We start from the raw sequence: 12,404 nt of genomic DNA on the forward strand, positions 1-12,404 counted from the left end.
TCCTGAAGGCAGAAGGAAATAGGCCTCCTGTTGAGGTTCTTGAATTAGGCAAAAAGGAACTTATCGGTGACCTTTGAGAGGGCAGTTTTGGTGGAATGAAGGGGATGGAATCCAGATTGGAAGGGGTGAAGGAGAAAACTGGAGGAGAGGAAGTGGAGTTTATTGAGAGCCTAAGGTTACCCACATAATAATCATCTGACCTTTTCCCAACACCACCAAAATAAATCGGGACTGTGTACTAGGCCCAGTTATATTTATCCCATTCTAGATAGCCATGCTGGGGAACTCTGGAAGCTTGGGTTAGAGGTTAGATCCAGTCCTCTGGGAAACTCTTTCAACTCTATAGGTTAAAACATCATCCCAAGCTATAAATTTCTCCAGAGGACCTCTTCTAGGCTGATGACCGTGCTCTAGAAGCACACCTACACGATCTGTTGATGATTGTGAACTGTTTCTCAGACTCCCCAAAGAACCCAGGACTGACCGCTAATGTGATGAAGCCTGAGGTTGTGTAGTAATAATAGTAATAATACAACTCTGCTTCTGAACAACTCTATACACCACTAAGGATCTCCATCAGCAATCCAGCTGACAAGGTAGCCAAAGAGGTATCAAACTGCAACAAGAAAGCTAGCATATCCACTGGGAGTCTGACAGAGGTTGGCACCCACAAGTCATTAAGGTTCAAATCCCTTCTGAATTGAAAATCATCATCATCAATAGTATTTATTGATGATGATTGTACTAAGCACTTGGGAGAGTATAGTACAACAGAGTTGGTAGACACATTCCCTGTCCACAGTGAGTTTACAGTCTTGGGGAGGAGAACAGATATTAATATAAATAAATAATTTATTCAACCCTCTTTATGGTTGGAGTGGCCTGATTCTATCCTAGATGCCATATTCAACTTCTGGAGCAGCCCGTTGTTGGGTAGGAATTGTCTCTATCTGTTGCTGAATTGTACTTTCTAAGCACTTAGTACAGTGCTCTGCACACAATGAGCACTCAGTAAATACGATTGAGTGCATGAATGAATGAACCATGAGCTCCACCTACATGTAATGTTTACTATTAAGTGGCAAGTCAGAATCATAGAAAGTTGGGAAGCAGTGTGGCCTAGTAGAAAATTCCCAAGCTTGGGAGCCAGAGGACCTGTATTCTAATCCCAGCTCTGCCACTTACCTGCTGTGTGACCTAGGGCAAGCCACTTAACTTCTCTGGGCCTCAGTTCCCTCATCTGCAAACTGGGGATTCAATACCTGCTCTCCCTTCTACTTATCCTGTGAGTCTCATGTGGGACCTGTTTCTTGTTTCTACTCCAACAATTAGAATAAGTGCTTGGCACATAGTAAGTGCTTAATAAATATCACTAGTAGTAGTAGTAGTAGTAGTAGTAGCAGTAGTAGTATCATAGAAAATATCTTTAAGTGCAGTCAGATCGATTGATGGCTTGTTACATTACACCTTCTCTTGGAGGGGGCAGGGATGTGTGAGTAGTAGTAGTAATAGTAGTAATTGTAATACTAGTATTTATTAAGCACACACTTGGTGCAGTGCACTATGCTAGGCCCTTGGGAACTACAGAATAAAGAACAACACATTCCTTGCCTAGAGTGGGCTAACTCTTTAACGGGGAAGACAGACAAAAAAAATATGTAAAATGGATGACACCAGGATAACCAACTAGCTGTTCTACAGTGCTCTATGGTGAAATATAGTGATCATAGGAAGGGTAAGACAGAAAAATTTTCAAGACACAATGAAACAAAATCCCATACAAAGAGGTAGAACAGGAGAAAGCAGTAGAGCAGGCCCAGAAAAAAAATAATGGCATTTGTTAAGCGCTTACAATGTGCCAGGCACTGTACTAAGCAAATTGGGTCGGACATAGTCCCTACCCCATGTGGGGCTCACACTCTTCTCCCCATTTTACAGGTGAGGTAACAGACACAGAGAAGTTAAGTGACTTGCCCAAGATCACACAGCAAACAAATGGTGGAACAGGGATTAGAACCCATGACCTTCTAACTCCCAGACCCAGGCTTTATCCACTACATCATGCTGCTTCTTCTTCAGAAGAAGAAAAGGGTCACCTGACATGCAGCAATAGAGAAGCAGTGTGGCTTAGTGGAAAGAGCACTTGCTTGGAAGTCAGAGATTGTGGGTTCTAATCCTGTCTTCACCACATGTCTGCTGTGTGACCTTGGGCAAGCCACTTAACTTCTCTGGGCCTCAGTTACCTCATCTGTAAAAATGGCGATTAAGACTATGAGCCCCAATTGGGACAACCTGCTTACCTTGTACCTACCCCAGCGCTTAGAATAGTATTTGGCACATAGTAAGCGCTTAACAAATACCATAATTATTATCAGAAATAGGCCAACAGTCTTTTGGGCAGAGGCTTTGGGAAGGTCATGATACTGAGAGGTAGAAATAAAAGGAGTGTTGGACTCTGTGGGCTACAATCCATCAATTTATTGCCTTTATTGATTACTTCCTGTGTACAGAGCACATCACTAAGCACTTGGAGGAGTAGAAATGCCACAGGGCAGCAGAGGGCAAGTTTTCAGGCACACGCTGAGGAAAATGTGAGACTTGCTCAGCCCTACCTACAAACACAGATCAACTCTCACCATAAGAAACAGAATCTCTGATCCTGAAGGACAGCTATACTTAAAATATACTGACGGACTTATAAGACTCTGGGAAAACTCTGCTTCTAATAAACTCCTAGTGCTGGCATAGGCCCTGAAGACCATTCCCTATCTCCAGGAAAGATCTTGCAAATTAGTCCAGACAAAGAAAACTCTTTTTTGTTTGGATTACTGCCCTTTTTTTTTCTCTCAGATATTTTTCCATTTAATGGAGAATTTAGTCCATCAGTGATTCTGTAGGAGCTGCTCAAGAAGTCGAATGAGGCATCTGTGGAGAGGCCAGGATTAACTGAGGAGGCAGGACAGACCTGCAACTCTGAGGACTTTCAGCTTTTATATCCAGACATGGGTGGACCTCTGTTCTGATCCTCTATATAGCGATGTAGCCAAGCCCTTTTCCTTTCCTTAAACATCAGTGTTTTCGTTCCTCAGCTCGCCTCGCTTGCAGTTATGTTGCAACGGCTCTCCAAGCTCGGCGGTTCCTTAGGATTTCTGCTGCCATTTCCAGTCTCGACAGGATTTTTCTGGTAAAACCGAATGGCTGGGGGGTTAGCTTTGAAGTCAGGAGGATGACACCCCAAGAAAGGCCTCCATGAGCTGGTTTTTGAGTATGAAAGGGCCGAGCTTGGGCCCATAGCACTGACAGGCACTGTTCCAAGCTGCTGCCTCCCTCTCCAGGCAGCTTGCATTTCAGCAGAGATCGGAACAGCCCCCGGGCCGGTCTCATCAAGGTGATGTCTGCCTTCGCCACGGGTCAGCGCACAGCAAAGCTTGCACTGATGCGGCTGGGGAATGTACAACATCGCTTCTCATTTCAGATGCACTGCACTCTAAAATCACTGCTTCCAATGCACAATGGGGGCCTGAGGGGGTGGCACGCTAGGGGATTGCTTGAATTGAATATATGATTCCTTGGGCAATCTGAAACAACGGAAAGCCAAACGTGACGTACAGTCTCTCTTCTCTCATCCCTCCACTTTTCCCAGACTCCCCAGTTCAAATTCCCAAGCAAAGGACAGAACTGATTTAGGTAAGGAAAAGAATCAATCAAGGAAAGCAGCATGGCCTATCATTCAATCAATCAAATCTATTTGCAGTAATCAATCAATCAATCGTATTTATTGAGCGCTTACTATGTGCAGAGCACTGTACTAAGCGCTTGGGAAGTCCAAATTGGCAACATATAGAGACAGTCCCTACCCAACAGTGGGCTCACAGTCTAAAAGGGGAAGACAGAGAACAAAACCAAACATACTAACAAAATAAAATAAATAGAATAGATATGTACAAATAAATTAAATAAATAAATAGAGTAAAAAAATATGTACAAACATATATACATATATACAGGTGCTGTGGGGATCTGGGCCAGGTCCTTCTGACTTCCAGGGCAGGGCTCTATCCATCAGTAAGCATGCAGAGCGCTGTTCTAAGCTCTTGGGAGATCATAGTATAGCAGAGTTGGTAGACATGTTCCCCGCATGTATGAGTTTACCAATCTAGAAGTCCAGTTTACAGTCTAGAGGACAAGTTTAAGTGGAAAGACTATGGGCCTGGGATTCAAAGAACTCGGATTCTAATCCTGGCTCTGCCAATTGCTTTCTGTGTGACTTTGGACGAATCACTTAACTTCTCTGTGCCTGTTTCCTCATCAGTAAAATGGGGATTCAATGTCTGTTCTCCCTTCTACTTGGGCTATGAGCCCCATGTAGGACAGGGACTGTATTCAACCTGATAAACTTGTATCTACCCCTGCAATCAGAATGGTGCTTGTCACATAGTAAGTGCTTAACAAGTGCCATAAAAAAAAAATCAAATCTGCCAGAAAACAGCTCTCCCAGTTTTTAAAGCCATCCTGAAAATTCACATCCTCCAGGAGCATTTCTTTCCCCAGTTATGTTTAGCCAACAAAACCCTCGGCACTCGGGTTTCTCCAATCATCGTGTGTGTGTGTGTGTGTGTGTGTGTGTGTGTGTGATGATGTTGGTATTTGTTAAGCGCTTACTATGTGCCAAGCACTGTTCTAAGCTCTGGGGTAGATACAAGGTAATCATGTGTGTTCATTACATCTGTTAAGCACTTATTATGTGCCAGGACTGGGATACATACAAGCTAATCAGGTTGGACACAGTCCCTGTCCCACAAGGGGCTCACAGTCTCAACCCTCATTTTCCAGACGAGGTAACTGAAGCCCAGAGAAATGAAATGGCTTGCCCAAAGTCGCACAGGAGACAAGTGGTGGATCTGGGTTTAGAATCCAGGTCCTTCTGACTTCCAGGGCAGGGCTCTATCCACTAGGCCACATTGCTTCTCAGGTGTCTGTGTGTGTGTGTGGGTGTGTGTGTGTTTATGTTTCAGTTTATAATTATTTACCCTGTCATACTCCTGCTACTGAGAGTTGCGGGATTTTTATTTCTCCTGTTCAACTAAAGTTGGTTTCTTTCTGTCTTTCCCATTCGATTGTAAATTCTTTGAGGGCAGAGATAGTATCTTCTACTTTTATTGTCCTTTCTCAAGCACTTAGTTTAGGGCTCTGCTCACAGCAGGTCCTCAATCAATAGTTCTGGTTGATTGATTGACAGGGACATGGTAGGCCTGAGATCACCCTACAGGATTCTGGAATTTTCATTCATTCATTCTTTCAATCATATTTATTGAACACTTACTGTGTGCAGAGCACTGTACTAGGCGCTTGGGAAGTGTAAGTTGGCAACACATAGAGACGGTACCTACCCAACAGTGGGCTGGCACTGGTCCCACTAGAAATCTGAGTAGGCACTTGGTGAAACCTTACAGTCGGGGAATCTTTTCTCCTTTCCATGGTTTGTGGCCCAATTGGATTCCCTAACCACTCGTATCCAAGTTCTATTACAAGAGAATGCAGCCACAATGCATCTGGCATTTCATGTAACCGGGGCGGACGGTGAAGGAACCAGGGAATAAATGCTTCATGGCTGTTCCAGTCAAACCAACACAAAAGTCTTGGCCACAGGAATTTAATTTTTAACATGAAGAAAGAGGAAAAGAGGAAATAAAAGCTAACTCTAGATTCCTACAATTCCCTAATTACACAAATTTCAAAAAGGATATAGCCTTCCATAAATACTTGGGTTTTTGTGGGCCTAAAACTATGTTCTAGCAGTTTGTCACGTGGAAGGCTATAACCCATGTTAAAACTGCAAAGGGAGAAAGAGAGAACCTCACTGACCAGTGGAGTGGCATAAACAGGAAGCCAAAGCTTAATGGGAGTGGCTCTTGAGAGCACCTCCTGTGGGCTTCAGTCCATTCACTGAAATCTTACCACGGAAGAATTTCAGCTCTACAAAAACAAACTAGACAAGGGCTGAAATGAACACCTTACGTCAGTCAATCAGTGGTATTTTTTTGAGTGCTTACTGTGTGTAGAGCACTGTACTAAGCCCTTCAGAGAGTACAGTACAGTTGGTAAACTTGATCCATTCCCAGAAGGAATTTAAAATCTAGTGGGGGAGACAGGAAATAAATTACAGCTAGGGGAAGCAACAGAGTATAAAGATGTAATTATAGTATTCATTAAGCCCTTAATATAATAATGTTGGTATTTGTTAAGCGCTTACTATATGTCATGCACTGTTCTAAGCGCTGGGGTAGATACAAGGCAATTAGGTGGGGCTCACATGGGGCTCACAGTCTTCACCCCCATTTTATAGATGAGGGAACTGAGGCACAGAGAAGTTAAGTGACTTGCCCAAAGTCACACAGCTGACAAGTGGTGGAGCTGGGATTAGAACCCACAACCTCTGACTTCCAAGCCTAGGCTCTTCCCACTAAGCCACGCTGCTTCTCTATGTGCCAAGCACTGTTCTAAACACTGCAGTAGATATAAATTAATCAAATTGGACACACTCCCTGTCCCACATTGACTTCACAGTCTAGGTAAAATGGGGATTAAGACTGAGAGCCCTATGTGGGACAGGGACTGTGTTCATCCCAATTACTTTGTATCTAGCCCAGCACTTAGAACAGTTCCTGGCACATATTAAGGGATTAACAAATACCACAATTATTATTATCAAGAAGGAGGGAATAGGATTTAATCCCCATTGTACAGATGAGTTAGATGAGACACAGAGAAGTTAAGCATCTTTCCCAAGGTCCCACAGCAGACACATGGAAGGAGTAAGATTAGAACCCAGGTCCTCTGACTCCCAAGCCTGTGCCCTTTCCTCTTGGCCACACAGCTTTGTGAGAAGGGGAAATGAATATCAGTGTTAGGGGATATTCATGAGCACAAGTGCATAGGCGATGTAGCAGGGAAAATAGAGGGGAAATGAGAGGTTAGTGGGGAACGTCTTCCCCAGAGAACACCCCACTGTCTCCAATACTCAGTTCACTTGCCATGAACTAGACTTTATTCAGGAGCAATGCCTTCGAGAGGGAAAACGGTAGATCATTCAGACTACAAAAAGAAGCGCCTGAAGATTTCTATCTCTTTAGCTATTTTGGTCAGCATCATCAATGGTATTTATTAAGCACTTTTTGAATATGAAGCTCTGGAACAATTCATGACATGTAGTAAGCACTTAACAAATACCATGATTATTATCATCAAGAAGGAGGGAATAGGATTTAATCCCCTTTGAAAGATGAGGTAGGTGAGGCACAGAAAAATTAAGCATCTTGCCCAAGATCCCACAGCAGACACATGGAAGATCCAGGATTAGAACCCAGGTCCTCTGACTCCCAAGCCTGTGCTTGGGAACAAAACACACAAGGCAAATGTTAATTGCCCTCCCCAAATTCATAATCTATTGGGGTGAACAGCAAAAATTACCTAATATATAACACATAGCAGATGGCAATATAATTATATCTGTGCCACATTTACCTCATCTGTAAAATGGGGACTGAGACTGTGAGTTCCATGTGGTACAAGGACTGTTTCCAACCAGATTATCTTATATCTACCCCAGCACTTAGTACAGTGCCTGCTGCATAGTAAATGCTTAACAAATACAATTTTTAAAATGAAGTAGGTTAAAACAGCTGGATGAAAAATTGAAAAGCAAATATACACAAGTACTGAGGATAGGAATGAAAAACATAAGTAGAAAGGTGATGTTGGATTGATCAACCAATCAATTGTATTTACTGAGTACTTACCATGTGCAGAGCCCTGTACTAAGTCATTGGGAGACTACAATATAACAATATAAGAGAGTTGGTAGGCACATTCCCTGCCCATAATGAGCTTACAGTCTAGAGGATTGATGAAATTGAGATGAGATGAGAAGGAGCATGGTGTAGTGGATAGAACACGGGCTTGGAAGCCAGAAGGTAATGGGTTCTAATCCCAGCTCCACCACTGGTCTACTGTTTGACCTTGGACAAGTCACTTCACTTCTCTGTGCCTCAGTTCCCTCGTCTGTTAAATGGGTATTGACACTATGAGCCCTACGTGAGAGTGAGACGGGGACTGTGTCCATCCCGATTTGCGTGTATCCACTCCACTGAAGACAAACGAGTGCTTAGTGCAGTGCCTGGCACATAGTAAGCACTTAACAAATACCCAGTTATAATTATTATTATTATCATTATGTTGTGAATTAATCGGGGAAGCCTCTGTGGAGGAGGTAGGCTTTTTAGAAGGTGTTTGAAGATGGAGCTGTGGATGGAGTGACTTAGTAGAAGTTCCCAGTTGGCAGAACAGTGTGAGAGAGGGGAGTCAAGAGCAAATGACATAAGATAAGCTTTAGTAAAGATTTCATAAACACCATGGGATGGATGGATCCTTGATCAATCAACCGTATTTATTGAGCACTTACTATGTTCAGAGCTCTGTACTAAGTACTTGGGAAAATACAATTCAAAAGAGCCGGCGGATGCAAACTCTGCCCTCAGTGAGTTTACAATCTAGTGAATTTGACAATCCTCTAGTCCATCCCTCCACCTCAGATCATAATTAAACCATTCCAGTCACATGAGAATCTATATATTTGGATGCATAAGGAGCCATACACAAACACACAAACACGCACACACACACACACACACACATATATATAAATGCATGTATATATATATATGCATATATATTTACCAATTTTCAGGGAGAACAGCACAGCTTTCTTCAGTAATTAATGGAATATTTAACAACGTGAGAGTTTAGAAACGTGAACATTTTTGTCACACACTTACCTAAATCTCGCCTGCAATTATTTCGTTCGTCTTCACTGGAGATGGAGAATATACAGTGACCACTCAGGCCCCCTGCAAAATCCATCCTTGCTCAATCCATCCTGAAGTGTGTGAACCGGTTTATTTCAAGGTGTTGGCTCGTAGAGAGGAAGAGAGAATGGTGGGCTTCCTCTGTGTGGTCTTCAGAAATCAAGCTCAAGCTTGGAAAGAGGATGTGGTGAGTTAACAGGAGACTACACTTCCCTCCTACCAACCCTGAAATTGCCAGGGTTTCAACAGAAAGCTAGACTGCCTAGGGGTGCATTGGGCTAATTGAGATGTTAAAAGAGTCACCTGCCTGCTTCCATCTCGATTGGCCAGTGGGGAAGTGTTATCCTTAGGTAGCAATTCAGGAAGTAAAGAGGGAATGAGACACACCTGTCTAGTTGATTCCTCTATCCATTCTCCCAAACTTCAGTAAAATATACAAGTGGCAAGCATTGCTATTGGTTTTAGACTTTTCATTCATTTCCTTTTTTTCTTGATAGTCCTCTATAGAAAACGTGATTGTAAGCTAGTCAGACTTTGTCCAGCAAAAGTGTGAGGTATTGGAAAGTAACAGCATTAATGACCCAGAGGCAATGGATAACTATAAAGATGACATCAGTAAGCATGTTTCCAAGATGAAGGATCATGCAGTCCCACTTTCCACTGCAACAAAACATAATAAAAATGATTGTGACATCAGTTAAGCACTTACTGTGTGCCAAGCACTGTTTTACGCTTTGGGGTAGAAACATGGTAATCAAATCAGACACATTCCCTAGCTGTTTGTCTATGGATAGATCCAATTGGATCTACCATGTTAATGAGGAAAGTGTAAAAAATACCTGACTCCAAAGAACTTTTTTTATGGTATGTGTCAGGCACTGTTCTAAGCACTGGGGTAGATACAGAGTAATCAGGTTGGACACAGTTCCTGTCCCCACTGGGGCTCACAGTGTTAATCCCCATTTTACGGATGAGGTAACTGAAGCACAGAGAAGTGAAGTGACTTTCCCAAAGTCACACAGCAAATAAGTGGCGGAGCTGGGATTAGAACCTAGGTCCTTCCAACTCCTGGGCCTGTGCTCTATCCACTGGGCCACGCTGGTAAGGTTCAGTTGTGGTTTCCAAAGGCAGGTCAAAGTACATGCATCTAGAGCGGGAAAAATAAATTTGGATTTCTATCAAGGCATAAATAAACCCTTGCATTGTGGCACAGTTCCGCATCATTGGATCCAAGAAGGCCAAGAAGAGAGAGGATGAAGGTTCAGGACAAAACCTGAATATTCTTTGAGAACAGCCAATTAGTCATTCAAGTTTCATTCATCCCATTGCTTCACTATTGTAATCACCTACGAGTAAGTTAACAAAAGACAAACAGTTTAGGAAACACACTAAATTTATATTTTACTACTGTGCGTGTGAGAGAAAGATTGAGAGGAGAGGTTTGAACAGGAAGGGCATATATAGCATAGTAGCCACAGAGCCATTGATATGAGACAGAACTGGCTAGAAACAGCATTGTCTAGTGAAAGAGCACAGCCTGGGGAGTCAGAGGACCTGGGTTCTAATCCCAGCTCTGCCATTTGCCTGCTATGTGACCTTGGGCAAGCCACTTAACGTCTCTGTGCCTCAGTTACCTCATCTGTAAAATGGATTAAATGACCTCTTCTCCCTTCCACTTAGACTGGAAGCTCCATGGGACAGGGATTGTGTCCAACCTGATTATATTGTACCTAACCCAGCACTTAGCACAGTGCTTGGCACATAGTGAGTACTTAACAAATACCCCAGTTGTTATTAGAAGGTCCTTGGACCAGAATTCAGTCCCCCAGGTCCTTACCATCATTAAGAGTACTGGTAAAGCCAGCTACAGAAGTTACCTACCAATCAGTAGTATTTACTAAATGCTTAATCTGTGCAGAATTATGTACTAAGCACTTGTGAGAGAGAACAGAAGAGTCAGTAAACATGATCTCCACCGCCTGGGAATTTACAGCCTAGTAGGGGAGACAGACAAAAGCTCTATGCGCTTCTGCAGGGAGTCATGAAACCTAAATTGTAGTCTGTCTCCCTTGTTGTTATGGTCTTTGATCTACAACAACTCCATACCTCCATACCACAGTACATTTTTCATTTGTACCGTGGGAATGATCTTTATATTCCTCTCAGAAAAATCAAAACAATCTTACCAAATGTTTTTAGCTCATTTGAAGAAAAATATTTTCTTTAATATTTTAAAATATTTTAATGCAACTTATATAACTTCGGTAGTAATTTTGCTTTGGACCCCTATTAAGGCTAAGCCAGACATGGAGGACCACAGTTGAAACAATGCATCAAGGGGGCATTTAGTCAGAAAGAATATTTAGTCACATGTTTACCCTACCAGGCATACCTACACGCACTAATAAAATCTCACTTTGGGAAGCTTCATCTTCAAATTCAGAAAGCTACGTGTAGGTTTATATGTGCATGTATACTTTATAATAAACACCAATTGGCATTTGTTATTATAATTATTATTACTATGGTATTGGTTAAACACTTACTAAGTGCTAGGGTAAATACAACTTAATCAGGTAGGACACAGTCTGTCCCTCATATAGCTCACGGTTAAATAGGAGAACAGACAACAAATCCCCACTTCACAGATGAGGAAACTGGGGCACAGAGAAGTTAAGTGACTTTCCCAGGGGCACTCAGGATGCAACTGGCAGAGCTGGGATTAGAACCCAGGTCCTCTGACTCCCAGCTCCATGTTCTTTCCACAAGGCTCCACTAAGCAGCCTTTTTATAACATGTCCTTGTGTTTGGAATTTTCTACGTAGAGTATACTGTGATAAAAAACACCACAGAATTAAAAAGTACTCCTAAACAAGTCTTGTTTTCCCCCTAACAGCTGCAAATACACTAAAGGTTCATAGCTGTGCCTTATGGATTCTATTACACATTTCCAAGGGCTGGTTATGGAGTTCTGCACTCAGGAGACACTCGTTATGATTGATTGATTGCTTGTTTGATTGGCTGACACTATGGAAACTCCCCCAGCGCTTACTAAAATGCTTTGCACACAGCAAATTGTCAGCAAGTGTTCTGATGGCATTAATGTCAGCAGCTTCTAGTTAGTTCACATTCTAGTGCTTTGGGGACACCCTGCCACACTCTTTATTCAGGGATTCGAACACGTATTCCCTTTGCCACCATAATACACGGAGTTGTATGCTGTGGGGACTTGGTCCATGGCCATAGTAGAGATCTGTTCAGCTCTGCAAAGAGACACAGCAGTCAACTCCAACTCTCTCAGGTATTTGTTGCACATTCTACCAAGTAGAACCTGTATCCCATACTTCTTTCATGCTAGGGGCCAGACTCCATTCATGTTTTGTTTCGGATGACTTGCTCAAGATGTAGTCCTTTATTTGCTTCTATTTCCTATGCCAAGCAAGTTTGAGGGGGTCTTCAGAACTAAGAAGAGTGCAGAGATATTTGGCAGTTTGAAAGCATGGCAAAATGTACAGAGCTGGGGGTAGACCAAGAGGGCAT

This window comes from Tachyglossus aculeatus, chromosome 4 (genome assembly GCF_015852505.1).
Source record: "Tachyglossus aculeatus isolate mTacAcu1 chromosome 4, mTacAcu1.pri, whole genome shotgun sequence".
In the NCBI taxonomy this organism is placed as follows: domain Eukaryota; kingdom Metazoa; phylum Chordata; class Mammalia; order Monotremata; family Tachyglossidae; genus Tachyglossus; species Tachyglossus aculeatus.